Genomic DNA, 19,608 nt, shown 5'->3' with positions numbered 1-19,608 from the left:
ACATATTATATGGTCTATTTTAGAGAAGGATCCATGTGCTGCTGAGAAGAAAGTGTATCCGCTTGATGCCAGTTGAAATATTCTATATATGTCAGTTAAGTCTAAGTTATTAATTGTGTTATTGAGCTCTATAGTTTCTTTATTCAACTTTTGTTTGGAAGATCTATCCAGTGGTAAGAGAGGTATGTTAAAGTCACCTATGATTATTGTGTTGTTGTAAGTTTGACTCTTGAACTTGAGAAGAGTTTGTTTGATGAACATAGCTGCACCATTGTTTAGGGTATATATATTTATGATTGTTATGTCTTGTTGGTGTATGGTTCCCTTGAGCAGTATGAAATGTCCATCTTTGTCCCTTTTTATTAACTTTGGCTTGAAGTCTACTTTATTTGATACGAGTATGGAAACCCCTGCTTGTTTCCATAGTCCATGTGAGTGGTTTGATTTTTCCCAACCTTTCACCTTCAGTGTGAGTATGTCTTTTCCTAACAGATGAGTCTCCTGTAGGCAGCATATTGTTGGATCTTTTTTTTTTAACATCCAATCTGCTAACATATGTCTTTTGGTTGGTGAGTTTAAGCCATTAACATTTTGGGTTACTATTGAGACATGGTTTATATTTCCAGCCATATTTGTTTATTTTTGTTATTTAACTTGACTTGGTTTTCCTCTTTGATTAGTTTTTCCTTTAGTGTGATACCTCCCTCTGCTGATTTTCACTGTTGTTTTTTGTTTCCTCTTCATGAAATATTTAGTGCCAGTTTTCTAGCTATAAATTCTTTTAACTTTTGTTTATCATGGAAGATTTTTATTTCATCTTCAAATTTGAAGCTTAATTTTGTTGGATACAAGATTCTTGGTTGGTACCCATTGTCTTTCAGAGCTTGAAATATGTTGTTCCAGGATCTTCTAGCTTTCAGGGTTTGTGTTGAAAAATCTGCTGTTATCCTAATTGGTTTAGCCCTATATGTAGTCTGATTTCTTTCTCTTGTGTCTTTTAAAATTCCCTCCTTATTCTGTATGTTGGGCATTTTCATTATAATGTGTCTTGGTGTGGATCTGCTGTGATTTTGCACATTTGGCATCCTGTAGGCTTCTTGGATATGAATTTCTGTTTCATTCTTCATATCTGGAAAGTTTTCTGATATTATTTCATTGAACAGATTGCTCATTCCTTTGGTTTGAGAACTCTATGCCTTCCTCTATCCCAATAACTCTTAAATTTTATCTTTTTATGTTATCCCATATTTCTTGGGTGTTCTGCTTGTGGTTTCTTATCATTTGTGCTGTGCTGTCTACATTCTTTTCAAGATGATATACTTTATCTTCATTGTTTGATGTCTTATCTTATAAGTGGTCTACTCTGTTGGTGATGCTCTCATTTGAGTTTTTAATTTGGTTTATTATTTCTTTCATTTCACTGATTTCTGTTTTTTTTTTTTTTGTATAACCTCTAGTTGATCTTTTGCTTCTTGGATTTGTTTATGTAGCTCTTTGTCAAAGTGATCTTTTGCTGCCTGTATTTGTTGTCTAATGTCTTCTTTGAGATCCCAAAATATTTTAATCATGTATGTACTGAAATCTTTCTCTGTATTTTTTTCTGCTGTCAATTCTTCTAGTGATGTGCTGTCTTAAATTGTTTGTAGTACTTTCTTTCCTTGTCTTTTCATGTTTCTTTTTTCCAGCTCTATGTGACTGGTGTGTTGTTGTTTTTACCCTATAGATCTGTAGTGCTCTTGTATGGTTCCAAGATCCCTCCTTTGTGGGGAAGGACAATGTTAATAGATCCTAATATCAACAGTACATCACTTATGAACAAATTACTATTATTAAGACATTTATAGTTAGTCTCAATGTCCAAAAATGTTGGATTCAATTCTTACTTAAAATGTAATCAGTAGTTTCATAAAAGGTGTACAGTTTCTGGTGGTGGACAGTGAACTGGGGGTCGGTCATAGGAGGATATGCTAAGGGAGAAAGATGTGAGGGTATGGAATTAATATAACTTAGGAAATTTGAAGGAGAACTCTAATGAAGAGGGTTAGGAGGTAATTTAGGGTAGACAAGTACGTGGGAGGACAGTAGAGTACATAAAAACAAACACACATATGTATTTAGAAAATTACAGGCTGTTAAAATAGTAAAATTTGGAGGGTGCAAAGAGAAGAAAGAAGAAAAAGGGAAAGAAAGAAGAAAAAAGAGAGAGAAGAAAGAGAAAAAAGAATAATTTTAAAAATGAGGGAGGAGCTTATGTAATTCCTCTATATTATATTATTCATGTGATACAGTTCTCATAGTTCTATTTCATGTAAACTTCTTGGTTTTGCATGTGTTGGGGTTGTGAAGGCTAGAGGATATAAGGGTAGAGAAGGAAGAATAAGAATAAGAAGGCAACAACAACAACAGCAACAACAACAACAACAACAACAAAACTCTTAGAATTCCATTTTCTTTATGCTTCTCTTCTCTTCCAGTAGGTGGAGTTGTCTTAACCAGGGTGAGAGGACTTGAGCTCTCTCGCTCCCCAATCGTTTCCCTCTCCTGCCTGGAGCTCCCAATCCTGATCTCTCTGATTTGCTTCAGGTTTTTCCACTCTTTTGTCACTAGATCCCTCCCCTCCTTTGCTTATCAGCTCCCAACAGCGGGAACTCTCACCCTTAGGCTCGTGCCAGGTGGGCAGGGCCTTGGTCTGACTGAGCTCCAGCTCCCGTTCAGCTGAGAGCGGTTTCTGTGCTGGGTAGTCACTGTGCGGAGCTGGGGAGGAGGTGACGGGGAGGAAGTTGGAAACCAGGTACCTGTTCAAATGGAGGTCCTGAGGTCCATGCTGATAGCCACGCCCACCCATAAATGGCGAGAGAGATTTGCTGGAGTGGTCTGCTTCCAGGACTGGGGTGTCCAGTGAAGTGGGGGGAGCTGGGATGGCCTTGTGCTGTGGCTAGATTGCAGCGTGTGGACTGCGTGGGAGTGGAGCGCAGCTGATTAGGTGACTCTGGTACTCCGCTTGAGAGCTGTGTGTGCTAGAACTTCGGGCTTTGGGTCCAGAGTCTTCCTGGAACACAGAGGCTCCGATTTCTGCACAGGTGGTCGCAGCTCTGATGGTTTCTGCAAAAATCTGCTGTGTACGGGTCCTGTGGTATCCTCTGAGATGTTGTATTCCGTCTAGGTGAGACCTTGTGGAGATGCCACCTGACTGTTTTCTTGGTTTAATTCTACAGAGCAGCCAGAAACAGTACCTCCTCTATTCCACCATCTTGGATCCCAATCTATGGCATTTGTTAACAAAATGTTGGTATATTCACATACAGAGATACTATGAAGACTTTTAAATATCCAGTCATATGGGAAATATGGAAATTGTGATTAAAAATTTAATAATATAAGAAAATTAACAGATTATAGAAAAATACATTAAATTGTCATGAAAAAATAAAATTTGTAAAATTATGTGTAGAATCAGAAAAATGAATATACTTTCATGACAACACAAAGTAAAGTCAGAAAAGACATAACATCAACATGAGAATAGTGGTTATTTTTGAGTGAAGAGATAATATGTTTGTAATTTTATTCTCCTAAATTTTAGATTGTTTTAAAATAAACACACATTAATTTTTATAAGAAATAAATTCTTAAATTTTGTTTACATCTGATCTCAGTTTTTCTTGCTTTTTCCTTAAAGTCTTAAGGAAATAGAGTACAGTTGATGGCCATCTTCCATAATTAAGAGTGAGGATATTTTATGATCTTTTAAAAGTTCTCTCTTAACACGAAGCCACTTAGAATCAGTTCGTATTTCTTATCTTTTTCTAATTTGTATCTTGTGTGTCTTTCATTGATTTCTTTTACTATTATAATATAGAACCCAAAACTTACTTTTTGAAGTCATTGACCTTGCTCCTTCTTGTTTTATTTTATTTTTTTCTAAAATGAATCTAGTTAGGAGGTATGATTCTTTTCCTAACTGAGATTTTGATGGTGCGATGAGGTTGGGGGTAATCGTAGTGTGGAATAAAAAGTCCATGGGATTTAGACTCTGAAAACTTGGTTGAGTTCCAGCTCAAGTTATACAAACTTGTTAGGAATCTTTAACTTTCCTCAAACTTGGTTTTCTAAGTTGTTGATGGTAATAATGAGACATACACAGACACATCTAGTCACAGGCGTATGTTGTTGGCCAAATGGGACGACATTTGAGAGCGCTCCATAAACCCCCAAGTAGTCTAAGGGTCTAGTTGTATTTTTCATGTTGAAGAGATTGGTAAAGTAATGGGGTGAATGAAGAGAAGGAGGTGCTCCAAGGAAGCCTGTCTTTTTGAGGCCTCAGATTATAGATGAATGATATTAGTATACACCATAGTCTGGTCATTATGATGGCCTTCTAGTCACTTCTCCTGCCTTTGCCCTTTCTACCATCTAACTCCTTATTAAAAACTTCACTAACTATGCTAAAGAAAACCTGTCACTTTTCAAAAACCTACATTGGCATGGTTTTACTTTTTACCATCTCTGAAAACTGACATGTGACCAAATCATTTATTTTATCTCTCGTAGCAAAGATGTATGGGACTATATATGCTCCTCCAGTGCCAGAAAGGCATAATACAATATAAGAGAGGCAAGGAAAGAAAGGAATGGTGATAAATTTCTACACAAATGGCTCATGTCGGCATGAGATCATCTACAATCTTTTTATTTGTCAAATAAGGAAATTGAGATTCGAAGCCTTGGAGTCACTTTCCACTCAAGTCTCAAGCCCAGATTTTCAGAACCAAGATCAGTGTATCACATCCTAATTGTCTCTGGGCCTACATATTTGAGACTTCAAAACCAGGGGATATAATTTGCCCTCTTATATTTTACTTAGGAAATGTCCAGAATCCTTTTGTGCGTGACAAAGTGGAAATGTAAAACGACTTTAAACTGGCAGATTTTCTCATATTCACACAGGATAAAGTCATCATTATACAATCAAAACATTCCTTGGGCCCTACTGGTTGATTTTAAGAATCAGTAACAAATTGCATGTGCTGGTTGTTTTGCTTTGTGGTGGCCAGATATATCTGATTCTGTTTACTCAGTCATTTTATCTTAGTGTAGGAAGATGAATCTGGGATTGCCATTTTGAATTTTTCTTCTTGGTTATGTTCCAACCCTCACTCCAGACTTTACAGTAATTAATGCAAAGGAGGTTTTCTTTCCTTTTTTTGGACTGCAGATGTGAGTGTGTTAAAGTTTCTAGGGACAGAAAAGATAAGTGGTTGCTGTTTTGTTTTCTTTTGCTTCCTCTCTATATGAAACCATTCTGATAGATCTGCAGGAAGAGATTTAGTTGCAGATGGCAGAGGTCAGTGTCTTGTGTATTCAATGTAGTCAATAATAAAGTCAGGACTTATGCTAACTGAATGTTAATAAGGAAGCACAAGGACCTTGGAAAGTCATTATGTCTGGTCATTTGCTTCATAATATTACTCCAACAGGCTCAGGAGGCCAATGCAAGGAGATTTTTAAACAAGTATCAAGAAAAAGCCAGAAAAATAAGGAACCAATTGAAATGCAATAGAGATTGTAAGACTCATTTGATATACTATCTCTCAGCAGAAGAAGAATTTTAAAATGTAGTTTCTGTGTAGCAGAGGGAATAGTATTATTTCCTATTGAAGGAAATCTGGTCTTTATTCAAAGCCAAGTTATATTTTTCTTGTCTAAATACTATGATTCCTTCTAAATAGGAAATAGGCTTCTATAGGCATTAATTAGAGGTCCTTTGAATGAAATCAGTTATATGAAACTAGTATCATTTTTCATAGGAGAACATTCATGTGTCATTGCATTTTGATATATAGGTATAGAGAAGCTAAGGTTTGTAGAGAAAATGCATAGAACTATAGACAAGTGCCCATCTGCATTCTCCACATTTACCTCTTAAACTTCATTTCTTCATAGCATGAAGATTAATATTGTATCTATGCATTTATTCCAGGCTTGGGTTACCCCTTTGCATCTTTATAATCTTTTATTCCTTATCCTCAATAGAAATTAATGCTTGTGAAGCAGGGAAGGAAACCACATGAGCAAGTTAGACTCACACATAAAAATAATAAACTTGTCATTATGCAATGATAAGGCCTGAGGGAAACACCATCAATTGCACTGTCTATAAGGAGAAAACATCAAATTTCTCTGGGGAGGTAGGAGCACAATGAAATTTTTTCTTCATATTAATTTCTAATATCTAGGAGTCCTTAGTTTATCCAAGCCTCTGGTATCAGCTAATGTTATAAAAAATCATATAAATTTAGAGTTTAAAATGAGTTCAGAATTTCTACTACTCGTCTTATCATTTTATCTATCCATCCATTTATTCAACATTTATAGTTACTTTCTCCTAGAATTACAGATGTGAAGACGAACTCTTTGATAATCTGATGCTCTAATGAGGGTCTGATGAGGGTACAGATGTGAAAAAAACCCAAGAAATATGGTCTATCCCATATTAATAACCACATACAAAGTGGTCCAGAAGCTCAGAGGATAGAGTAACTTAAATGCCAACTCAGAGGTTCAAGAAATGATATTTGAAGATTACAAAGGTGAAGAGTTGAAGGCATTATGAGAATGAGGACAGTTAAGGAATTGCAGAGGGAAGGGCACAGAGACATATTTGAATAACAATGAATAGAAAGAAGTGAGAGGGTGGGCTGGTGTGATGGAGTGGAACTGGGGACTGAAGGGTTCTCTGAAGCCATGTGGCGCAGGCTGGTTTGCCTGGCTATCGTGAAAAGAATCTGAGACCCAGAGTGACTGCTTCACTGTATCTTTCAGAGGATAATGGTGGAACCGTGATGAGACCTGAGGTCTTGTTTCCCACAAAGTTCTTTCTACCAAAACGTTGTCCTGATTCCTCATCTTAGCAGGAAAGGTTGGACTAAGTAGTGCGTTCTGGCAAACGCACAGGGTGAAGGCTAATTTTACGTGCCAATTTGACTAAGGGACATCTGGATGGTAGGAACAGCATTATGGCTTGGATGTGTCTGTGAGGGTGTTTCTGCAGATTTGTGCATATGTCAGTGGACGGAGAGGGGAAGATCTGCCTTCAGTGAAGGGAGAACCATGTCCCTGGCTGGGAGCCTGGATAGAAGAAGAAGGCAGAGAAGAAGTGAAATCCAGCTGGTTCCTGAGGATGGGACATACTTTTCCTGCCCTTGCACATCAAAAGTCCTGTTAGCCTCTCCCCCGACTCCCTCTCCTCACAAGGTTCTCAGACCTTTGGCCTTCCACTAAGAGTTACAACATCAGCTTCCCTGGTTCTGTGTCTTTGGTTTTGAACTAAGCTACCTACTACCTTCTCTGGTTCTTCAATTTACAGACATGTCATGGGTCAGCCTCTAGTTATGTAAGCCAGTTCCTAATAAATTCCTTCTCATTTCTCTCTCTCTCTCTCTCTCTCTCTCTCTCTCTGATATGTATGTATGTATGTATATATATATATATATATATATATATATATATCACCGTAATGCACAGACCTAAAATCCACTGAAATTATGAATAACAGTAACTGTATGACCCTTTTTTACTATAACCCTTTTTTTTTTTTACTTTTTTACTATAACCCTTCCCCACACACATACATACAGACACAACAAATAATCCCAAACCTATGAAAAACTTAGTAAATTGTTTTAAGGCAATCATCCTTGTAACTATCACTTAGATCAAGAAATAAGACATTATCAGTCACCCTAGAGTTCCTTTATGTGCCCCAACCTAACTTATCTTCTCTCACTGCACAATTAGCCCCTTAGAGTTATATCAACCTTTATAGTGATCTTGTACTTGAATTTCTTTATGGTTTATTACTCAAGCATGCATTCCTACATACTGTGGTTTGGTCTTGCCCATTCCTTATTAACTCAACATATCTCCCTAAGTCCCTTTTATTCTGTACATCTTCCCCATCCTTTTTATTTTCTTATCATTTACCTGTTGAAGGGACTGGATCATTTTACCTGGAGATTTCCTACAGTCTAGACTGTATTCATGGCATACTCAAGGGACAGTTTAACAAATGACTCTCTCTTTTCTATTTCTGGAAAACTGTCAGCTGGATCAGAGACTTGATCAGACTCAGGTTTGATCTCTTCGGTATTGTGTTGTTTCAACAAGAGGCTTATCTAGTCTGTTTTTTCTGTTTGTGCTGTTAGCAGAAGTTGAAGATCAATACTTAGATCTATTCATCCATTGGGGGTTTAAAAGAATATTATTCTTATTCTATCATCCTATCTAATTGTATAACTTCCTTTTATTTGTTAGCTAAAAATTTCAAAGACAATGATTTTTCTTATTTATTGTTTATCTAGTATACAGTGTTGTCCTTTTATTTAATTCAAGATAAAATGGTTCTTAGGAACTCAAGGATTTTAAGCATAATTTAAATATATTTGATGGGTTTCAATCTGATGCAATGCTTACTTTATTGGAATTTAAATTGTTTCATTTTTTATCAATGGGTGTCTCAAACATGAATTTCTAAGTCCTTTTGACACGATCCTAGTAATATTAGTTTTTTGCTGTCCATTTTATATGTCAAGATGTTTCAAGATCATCATGTACATTTCCTGATCCTGACTGCAAACAGCCTTATCTTAAATAAACCTTGATTTCTTTGAGTGAATATGTTTTTTCAAGACCAGAGCTTGGTTGTTCTAGGGATCCTTATTTTTAATTGAATGGTCATTGTTTGTAGACCTTTTCACTGGATAGAACTAGGGCACACACACACACATACACACACTATACATGTAATATATATTCTGTATCTGTATATATGTAACATATATATTATGTAACTTATAATATTAATATTATGTTTTATAAATATAAATATATAAATATTACCATAATAAATATATTAATTATATAGTATAAAATACTTATAAATTCCAATTTGTAGTTTGGTTTAGAGTGATTTTACTTAACTGGACCTATAGTGCATCTCTATCTTCTTAATTTCATGCTAAGAACCCTTGTTCTAAACGCCATGGGGGAAAATAGAATCAGAAAGCCCCACCAACTGCTTTTTAATCTCTCTTTGCACATATAATAGTGTTGAAATAACAGTACTAATATTATCCCTGCTAATTATGAAAAATCTGAAAACAATTTATTACTTGTTTTACACATTAGTTCCGTACTCTCCATCGTTTTAATGGTTGAACTGAATCTACATATTATCAGATCACATAGCTGTTTTATAGTGTAATCTCTCCCTTTAAATCCTTGCTGCCTAATTTTTAGAAGTAGTTATATATTTAATGCTTGCCACCAGTGTCTAGTTATCTTGGTTTTTTTGAAGCTTATTGCCTGGCAGATTCCTCAAGAGATGGTCATGACAACAAGAGTAACTAAATTATTGCTTTCATCTGTTTTCTGTATATTTAAAGTTCAGTTTTTCTGAGATTAAAATCTTTGTCTTTTTCTTTTCTTGAATATTTTAAATAAATCACTCAGTTTTATTTTTGTGTAAAATTCTATTAACAAATTAATAATCCAATATATTTTATAATTAATCTATCTACTCTTTTAGTCTAAATTACAAAACAATTTTTTCTTTAATTTTTTTTAACTAGAATATTTATTTCTTGGCTCTGGTTATTTTGAGTTTAGATTTTTAGGCATATGGTATGCATTTTGAAGCTGTAGCTTCAAATTTTTTATTTTAGGAACATGTTCTTGCATTCTTGAAGATGCATTTTGGAGCTTATGAACTTTGGTTTTCTTCTTCAGGTATTCCTATTATCTGTATGTTGGGTCTTCTTAGCCATTCTTCAGTCTTTTATTCCTTGTAGCAAATCACTGTCATCTATTTGTTTTTGATGTTTAATTTTTCTCTCCTCTAATTCTCTATTTTTTAAGAATAATTTCTTATTTTAAGTCTTCACTTCTAAAATATTTTTTTAAAATTTTCAATTGTTTGTTAAGTGTTATCTCAATCTAATTTTGATTCATTTTACTTTTTATATTGCATGAATTACTCAATGACATTAAATCATTTTGAAATATTTTAAAAATATGATTTTTTAAATATTTGTACATTTCTATGGGGTACATCTGGGTGATTCAATACATGTATACAGAGTGTAATAACTGAATCAGGGTGGTAAGTGTATCTATTTCTTCAACCTCTAATCATTTTTTTAATGTGTTGGAAATTTTGAATTCTTTTCTAGTCACTATGAAATATGATAGATTGTTTTGCCCAGTAGTTACCTACTGTGCTGAAGAAGAACTAGATATTATTCCCCTTATTGAATTTCTTTCTTGTTTTGAAATATTTTGTAACCATTTTGATTTCTGTTTGAGTAAGTATTATTGACATATTTTTATTTTCTAGAGTTTTGCTGTCTGACATAATGACTTTAGTCTCACATAGCTAGTTAAATTTTTAAAAAATTAAAATTTAATAAAATTAAGCATTTGGCACATTAGTCTATAACTACATGTGTTGGATGCTGCACATATACAACATTTCCATAACTGGAGAGAGTTCTGTTGAGTAGCCCTGCACTAAGGGGATGCCACTCTGCTTCTTGTTTTTTTCTTTTATTGCAATTATTTGAGACATAGACCTTAGTGCTTTTCTGCTGCTTGTTCTTATGTTAATTTAATTTTTTTGAAATGTTGGAGGAGACTTTATTAAGATAGTGCTTCAACTTTATAGAACTCTCTCTTTTGGTTTGTTTGTTTATTTTTATGACACCATGACGGCTCTATTTTTGAGATTTCTTGTCATTTTCCCCTAGATTCACTTTTTTAAAAAAAATGTTCTTTTTAGATATACATGACAGTAGGATGTATTTTAACAGATTATACATAAATGGAATATAACTTATTCTAATTAAGATTCCACTCTTGTCATTTTACATGATGTGGAGTTTGATCTGTACATTTTGTTTCTTCATCTTTATTGTTCCTGCACTTCTTAATTTAACAGTTTCTTCCCCATAAGATACTCTGTTCTGGAAAAGACCCCTGGATGGTCAATTTCAATGTACAGTCTTGGGTCTTTCCTTATGATCTTTGTGCTTATACATATCAGATTGAGCAGAATTCCCAGTGTCACCCCTGATCCTTAAATTGGTCTGCTGTTATTTCCAAGAATATCTTCTGGCTTTGAGGTTCTCCTGTTCTCAGTCCATAGACTTCTAATGTTTCCTTCTGCTTCTTTCTGCACTAATGCACATCTTGTAGCTATTGGTGGTCTGCCCCACCTGCCTATATTTTGGTATTCATAATTACCTGGATACTTGGTAATTTGTTATTGTTAGACATAGTCTATGAATTTTAAAGTAGACTATCTGGTTTTTGTATTTTAATGGGAGAGTTGGGAGCATTCTAAACCTCTGTTGCTACTGCCATAGTCATCTCCTCAGATCCATTGACCAATTCCTTTGAATAATAAATTATTTGAAAATCTTTGCAAACTTCTTTGATAGAAGGGCTAGCTCTTCATAACTATTTCAGTTCAGTTTGAACAAAGTACTGGAGATTCCATCAGAATTTGGTTTAAAGAAAAATGTTGCTATGGACCATACAGGTCTTTGAACTATTCTCTAACACGGTGACTCTGAGTGGATGTCTGAATGACTGATTTTTTAATTTCATTTCAAACTATGTCTTAAGATTTTTTTCCCATCCAAGTGCTCTATATGTGCTGTGGACACATAATTCACTTTGCTTAATTGATGACTGAGTACTTGCATTTCCTTTTTCATTATTTAGAACTTCAACACAAATATGAGACTTTTTAAAGATGTAAGTTTGGTTTTAATGCAGATTCAAGGTGAATATCTATCTGTATCATAACCATATCTATCTACACACATTCATATATGTGGAAAAAGTGTCATATAATATACCTATTTATTTCATAAAATTTTGAATGTTGAAGCATGTTTACAAATCCTCTAAGAAAGTTTTTTTCCTTGGCACTATAGAAACTTGGGCTATATGATTCTTTGGTTTGGGAGGCTGTCCTGTTCATTGTAGGATGTTTAGCATTATACCTGCCCTCTACTCATTAGGTATCAATAGCACATCCTAGTTATGACACCCCAAATGTGTCTGACATTGACAAATGACCAAGGTGGGAACAGGAGGGAAGGTGTATGGTGATAGAGTGATGGGTGGAGGCTGTACCATTTAGAATCACTGGTCTATTAGTTTCTTCACTTTACAGTTGAAGAATGGGCAGAGAGAAGAACAGCATTTTTATACATAAGTTCACATGATTTTATCAAAACTCTTTTCTAGACTTTCTTAAAGGGCATAATCACAAGACATAGATAATTATGTCTAATTATACTTCATGTTTTGAAACTAAAAGCTTAAAATATTTCGGAAATCAAGATATGGACCTATTTGGACCAAATTATCATTGAGATGATCTCTCCTGTGGACATTTATTGTACGAGGAATGCTAACTAAAACACTCCACAGGCATGACTTTGGACTTCAAAGAAAATTGGAAAAATAGTTGTTTAGATAATAGGATCCTGTGGATTTGTTGACTTCTAGAAAGAGAATTATTTTGATATTGCCTTCTCTTTTGGAATTTTCTTTGACAGAGTTGGACAAGACGAAGGGGAAAAATATCTGTTAAATATTCACAATCACTAAAGACTGCTGGGAAAGCAGCCAAACTGGCAAAAGCATGAGGGCTACTAGAATCTGTTTAACTAGTGGGGAGAATCCCAAGTCCAGTTTGGTCATGCCTTTCTCTATTATTGTCTGGTGGAAATTTATGACAACATAATGTTCCAAATCCTGTTACAACTTAATATAAGTGGCAGAAATGAGAGAGAGAAAGAATATAAAAGTACAGTGTATATTAATAAGTTTTGCAATGGTTTATTGCATAATATTTCTTAATGGTAGCATTACTGACTCTTTCTGGTGTTTTATCAAATATTACTATTTTTCATTCTCATATTTTCTCTAAAACTGTAAGTTTTAAATATACTAGAAGAAGAATGTGGGACAGACCTTCATCATTTTGCTACAATAAAGTGGCTCTGTACTTTTATAGATGTTTTTAGATTATCGAGTGGTATAGATGCATAAAATATACTTTTTTAGATTCAGCAAAACTTCTCTCTAATGCTGTTCATGGATGTCAGCCAATGTGATTATCTTATAGGTAAGACCCCTTAAAATGATATCTTTTCATTACATGAGAAATTACTCACTCTTCCCTTGTGGAAATCCAATATAAATGCTCCTTATTTTTTATTTCACTTAGTGGTAGATGGTGTTTGAGTAATATGGATATAGAAAATGGAATAGAAGGGCAAATAACATTCATCAAGCCCATGACAAATTCATATTTGTTATCTCATGTAAACTTTAATATAACTCCAAACTGCAGGTATTCATATCCTCATTTGACAGATTATGAGATATTCTAATATATCAATAATGTCTTATAAAGCAAACCCTCATATTTGTTTTATAGTTGATAAAGAGCTTCAAAGTTATTCATTTGGTAGTCTTTTATTAATATTTATGCATAAATACTTTATAGACTTACAGCCCATTCAAACATATTATCGAATGAAAGTCCACAAGGGAGAGGACTTCATTGTCTAGTTTACTTATAAACAATATGGAGTGAGTAATAGATGCTCACAAAAAAGTTTGTTTATTATATCAATTGATTTGTAAAGAGAGGGTGATAATGTTCACCTCAAGGATGTATAAGAATCAAATTAGATAATGTAGACAATATAGTTTGGATCTGAAATGTCCCCCAAAGATTCATGTGTTAAAGGCTTGCTTCCCAGCTTGGTGCCACTGGGAGATGGTGGAAACTTTAAAAGGTAGGGCCTAGAAGGAGGTTTTAGGTCACTGGGGTATGCCCTTGAAGGGGATTGTGGGAGCCTGTCTCTTCCTCTTCCTTTCTGTTTCACCTACTGGCCAATAGGTAAATGGTTTTGCAATGAGTTCTTTTCATGAGGTGCTACTCTGCCACAAGCAATGGAGTCAACCCAGTCATGGACTGAAGCTTCTAAAACTAGGAGTCAAAAATAACCCTTTTTAAAAATAAGCTGATTACCTCATGTATATATTATAGTAACAGAAAACTGACTAATATAGCAGTGAAGTACCAGAACCCATTCAGATACTGCATAAGTGTTTATCCCTACTCTCTACTGGAAACCTCTTTTCTGAAAAAATCTTGTTGTTTATGCCCCATCCTTGAGCCACATTAGTGACTGACATTTGCTTTGAATGGCATCTTCAGCAGCCATTCTTGGTATGCCTGGACCCTATCTCAGGCATGGAGATAGTCTACAACCTCAGAGTAGTGCTAAAGACATTTATATAAGATTAGTTTAGCAAGTATAGTTCCAAGCACAGGACACAAAGCACAAGACATTAGCTTGAATTTTTCAGGAGGCATTTAAAGAGAATTTTTTTTTTTTTTTTTTTGCTGGGGGTGGGGGGGCGGGAGGAAGGAGGTGAAAATTAGAGAACGATTTGCACCTTGGTGTGGTTACCCTTCATTAATATTCATAGGATCTGCATCAGTGCCTTGGAGCTATGAAACTAAGTCTTACCAAATATCAATGACAAAAATATGTGTTCAGGTGCTCTTCCAGAATTCCCATTGAGTTATAAAAACTAATTTTATTTCATTGAATTTATTGTGCAATGCTATCCTGATGAATATATGTCATAGGGAAAAGTAGAACAATTTTCTGCACTTTCCTTTTTTAACTTTAATTTCAAGCCTCGTTCCCTTATGCATTTGGGAGACAGAAGAATCTTAGATTTTTAATATGTACAGTTATGTGCATTGTAACTAACTTTAAACTTCAGAGACTAACTATGCCTCCTCTTCTGCAGTATGCTAACTGCTGCATGCATAATAATGAAGAATTGAGAGTAAGGAGGGAGAGAAGCTCTTTTTTTGGCAGCTAGGCCTGGGAAAGAGAATTTAGTTTTCATCAAGTTTACTGGTAATACTGAATCTTTATGTGGACATGTGACTCATTTCTCTGAGCTGCCTATCACACATATTTAGAAAGTTTAAAAGAAGAGAGGGGGAGATATACATTTTCTCTCCTATGACCCCTGCCTCTGATAGAACCAGCTTAATGTGAAATAATTCATGTTGACAAACTTAATAGGATGAGTTAATGAAGGTTGATTTTGTACAGAGAAGAAAAGTGAAGCAAGAGAACAGAATTTATGTATCTTCATTTTCTGAATGGAGAATTATCTAGGTTTCTTGGTAAGTCATAAAGTTTTTACTTGAAAGGGACAATCTGTCTGAGGAAATGTTTTGGGACCCATAAAGTGTTAATCAAATGTTAGTATACATAGCCCAAGATTGATTACCTGGGTTCCCTCAAGCCTTATATAATGTACCTGTGGGATGACCTTCACAGGGATAAGACAAGATTTACTTGCTTGGGTTCACTAAAAATATCAATGTTCTTTCACACATATTGAAAACAACAACTACCAAAAAGAAAGCTATCGTGTTATGTGCCTGGACTGTCTCTCTTGTGCTCAGAAGCAAGTTGGTCCAGGATGGTCTATAGGTGCCCTCAAGGTCTTTGTCCTTTCCTGAGTCTGTCTATCCCACTAGTTTGGTGCATCTCTAGGGAAGGAAACACGTGATTGGAGTTTGGGCCTCTACAGTCACTTAGCATGTTACCTGGTCCATCCAATGTCACCAGTAAACAATTATGAAATTAAATACACAGATTCTGCTTTGTCATCTGATATGCCAGCTATTTCATCTGGGAATATTGTCAGTAACCTGTCTACTATGCCCTTGTCTTGGTTATTAATGATGCAAAGATTTTTCACAGAGTGTGTTTCTATTTGGAGTAGAAGGTTATAAATGAATGAGCTCCAATGATCCTTACAGCTTCCAGAGACTTTTATCATTTTTGTTAAGATGGACAGTGGGTTCAGACAGACCTGGATATGAATCCTAGTTTTGCTGCCTGGTAGAGTAACCTTGGGAAAATACCTTCACTTTTAGTGCCTGAATTGGATATGCTCAATAAACAAATGTTGAATGAATGAAGATCTCTAAGCCTCATTTTATTTCTCTTCAAATGGAAAAGATAATATATACCGAATAGTACTGTTAAAGAACCCATCTGGCAAACTTTCGAAGAAGGAAAATTATTTTAGTGTATTACAAACATGCTTTTGAATATTCACTTGCCATTTTTCCTTCCCTTTCAACATACTTGTAATTACTTCTGAATTGTCTTTTTATGTATAATTTTTAATTGCAGAGAAGTTTAATAACTGATATTATTTTGTGTTACTATGACTCCTCTGTTTCCATACATATTGTTGAATTTTATCATCACATTGACCATCTGAGTTGTTGAGATTATTATCCACATTTTACAGACCAGAAAGAAACCTGAGCCTCAGAAAGAAGTTACAGAGTCACCAAAGTGTGACCAGAACCTGGATTTTCCAAACCTAAAATCTGTTAGGCTTTGCCCTCTGCCCTGTCATTTTCTGAGTGATCAGGATTTCTAAAATGAACTGAATATTTATTCATCTCTGCACGCCAGTTCCTTTTGGTGACACACAAAGTAAAGGAGGCTGGAGTACCAATTTATTGTGTGGCTTTTATACTAGTACATTTAAGTTACCCTTTTGATCTCTACAGTTTGTTTGTGGGGGGAATGGGGGAAATGAGAAACAGAGAAATAGTCCATTAAGCCAGACAGCTGTGTTTGTGTTTGCAGCTGTTCATGTGTACAAGGGGCCACAGGGAGACCCTGTTCATTGGCAGAATAGCTGGTCTCCTAGCCAGTAGGTAGGTTAGCTCTTAAAGAACAACACAGCCTTCTTTGTGGGCATTTTGCAGACTTGCCGAAGCATGAGATAAGTATAGAAGAAACACAAAAGTCCTGCTCAAACTAGGCTTCTTCAATCTGGAGCATTATTATCTCCTCTTTTTAAAAACATTAGACATGTTCATGCCTGACAGACTCAAGTAAGCAGTTTAGCTCTGGTGAGGCTGTCTGAAGGTGGAGTGGCTGAAAATACTGAGAGTTAGAAGTGTGGATTCTGAAGCTAGTTGAGCACTTACTATGTAAAGGTACGTGGGGATATAGCAGTGGGCAAAATTTTCTACCATCATAGAGCTCACATTTTAGGGAAAAGAGACAAATAAGAAATAAATCAGTGAGTAAATGATATAATTCAGTAGATGGTTATAAGTGCTCTGGGGAAAAATGGTCAGGGAGAGTGACAGGTGTGCTATAAATGTTTTCCCCTCTTCTCTGGTCAATGTAAAATTTTCATTTTTTAATTGAACGTCTAATTCTTGGGCTGCCTTGATTCTCATCTACAAACTCTATCCTATTTTTTTTCTTTTTTTAAAATTTTTATTATTAGTTGTTCAAAACATTACAGAGCTCTTGATATATCATATTTCATACATTTGATTCAAGTGGGTCATGAACTCCCATTTTTACCCCTTATGCAGATTGCAGAATCACATCGGTTACACATCCACTTTTTTACATACTGCCATACTAGTGTCTGTTGTGTTCTGTTGCTTTTCCTATTTTTTTTTTTCAAGAATGAAGTTGCTTCTGGTGGTAGCAAGTTTGTTGCCACCAACATGGCATGAATTTAGGAGTGAGAAAGGGAAAGAAAAGAAAATCATTATTAAGAAGTAAGCAGGCATTAAAAATCCACATTCAGATTAAGCGTTCCTTCTTTTCTGCTTGCTTTTTCTTTATTTTGTATTTCAGTAATATTGATTCAGTTCTGTCTTGTTCAAGACCCAGTTTCAGCCACAGAAAATCTTACTGCCCAGTGACATCATAGTTATATAATTCATCTACAGCCCTTCTCTATTTTAAAGAGATTTGGGCACCTGTCACCAAAGTGGAATAAACAAACCAACACAGGAAAGAAAGCCAGGACTAAGGAAAGGAGGAGGCTGCAGCCACAGGAGTCAATACCCCAGAAGCTGCAGAGCCTTCCAGCAGCATGACAAGGGAGGACGTGCACCCATTGATCAGAGGAGACCAAGATTTTCTTTCATCTAATTGTTTAAAGGTTTTTTCATGTTGGTCAATGTGGGAATGGGAACTAAGATAATGGACAATATTTCTCACAACTTCAGAGCAAATGCAGATCTGTTGTTGTTGGGTGTGTGTAGTGGGACAGAAATGTTCTTGTATTAGTCTCCTTCCATCTTCCTACGTTTCTGAGGGAGAGGTCAATGGACAGGGCTTTGGAAACTGTGTTGGAACCATGTAGCGCTGCAGCGTCTCCACTGCAAGAGGAGGGGAAAGCTCAGGGCCTTTGCAGAGACAAGAGAAATGGTTTTCTTGGCCATTCCCTGAGCCTACCATCTAGTCTTGACACTCTGTGTCAGCGGCTTGCAGTCATTTTTTACTACACATCACAGTTAGAAATATATTTTTCTTTGCCACTATACATACATGTCCGCGCGCGCACACACACACACACACTCACACAAAAAAACAGCCTAAAAATTTTCCACTTTCCCATATCACAAGTGAGGTACTCTACTATTTTTATTCTATTAAATTCTATTTTTAAGTTTTTACTTGTTACTAACTAAAACATTATATCTTTATATCACAACTATTACTGAAAATAATTTTCTTACATAAAGGAAGAATAGTTTATAAACTATTCTTTCTGGGCATCGAATATGAGAGGTTCTGAATCCAAGTGACCATCTAAACCCTGAATGTGGAACCGAGGTCTTATGGGTCATGACCAATTAACGTGCCATTTAATTAATGTTTTAGTTAGTAGAGTCCCATCTATCTTTGTCCATAGTTGATTGAAGAATTTTTTTATTAATTTGCCATTTAAAACATTTGCTTTTCATGGAGTGACAGATAATCAAAAATAAGAAAAGGCTTAAACATAATAATAGATTTGTCATAAATTCCTAAATAATCCCAACTCACAAAAAGAAATTTCAGAAATGTCAATACAGTCCATTTTGTTTATCTTTTAGGATCAATTTAAGAAACTTGTAAAGTTCTCTGCAGTTCAAAATTTTCCACTAAAAACCTTCAGTGGAAAACTTTATTATTATTTTTATTTATTTATTCTCATTTGTTATATATAACAGCAGCATGCATTTTAATTCATATTATACATATAGATCACATTTTTTCATGTCTTTGGTTGTACACAAAGTAGAATCACACCATTCGTGTCTTTGTGTGTGTACTTAGGGTAATGATGTTCATCTCATTCCACCATCTTTCCTACCCCCATGCCCGCTCCCTTCCCCTCCGTCCTCTTTGCCCTATCTAAAGTTCCTCCATTCCTCCCAATGCTCCCCCTCTCCCCGATTATGGATCAGCATCCTCATATGAGAGAAAACATTCAGCATTTGTTTTTTTTGGGATTGACTAACTTAATATTCTTAGCATAATATTCTCCAACTCCATCCATTCACCTGCAAATACCATGATTTATTTTATTTTATTTATTCTGTTATATATGACAGCAGAATGCATTACAATTCATATTACACAAATAGAGCTTGATTTTTCATGTCTC

The sequence above is a fragment of the Marmota monax genome, unplaced genomic scaffold, assembly GCF_021218885.2.
Source record: "Marmota monax isolate L192 unplaced genomic scaffold, Marmota_monax_Labrador192_F-V1.1 WCK01_AAM20220418_F8-fsc00128, whole genome shotgun sequence".
NCBI classification, from domain to species: Eukaryota; Metazoa; Chordata; class Mammalia; order Rodentia; family Sciuridae; genus Marmota; species Marmota monax.
The sequence above is the reverse complement of the archived record's forward strand: the minus strand, read 5'-3'. Positions refer to the sequence as shown.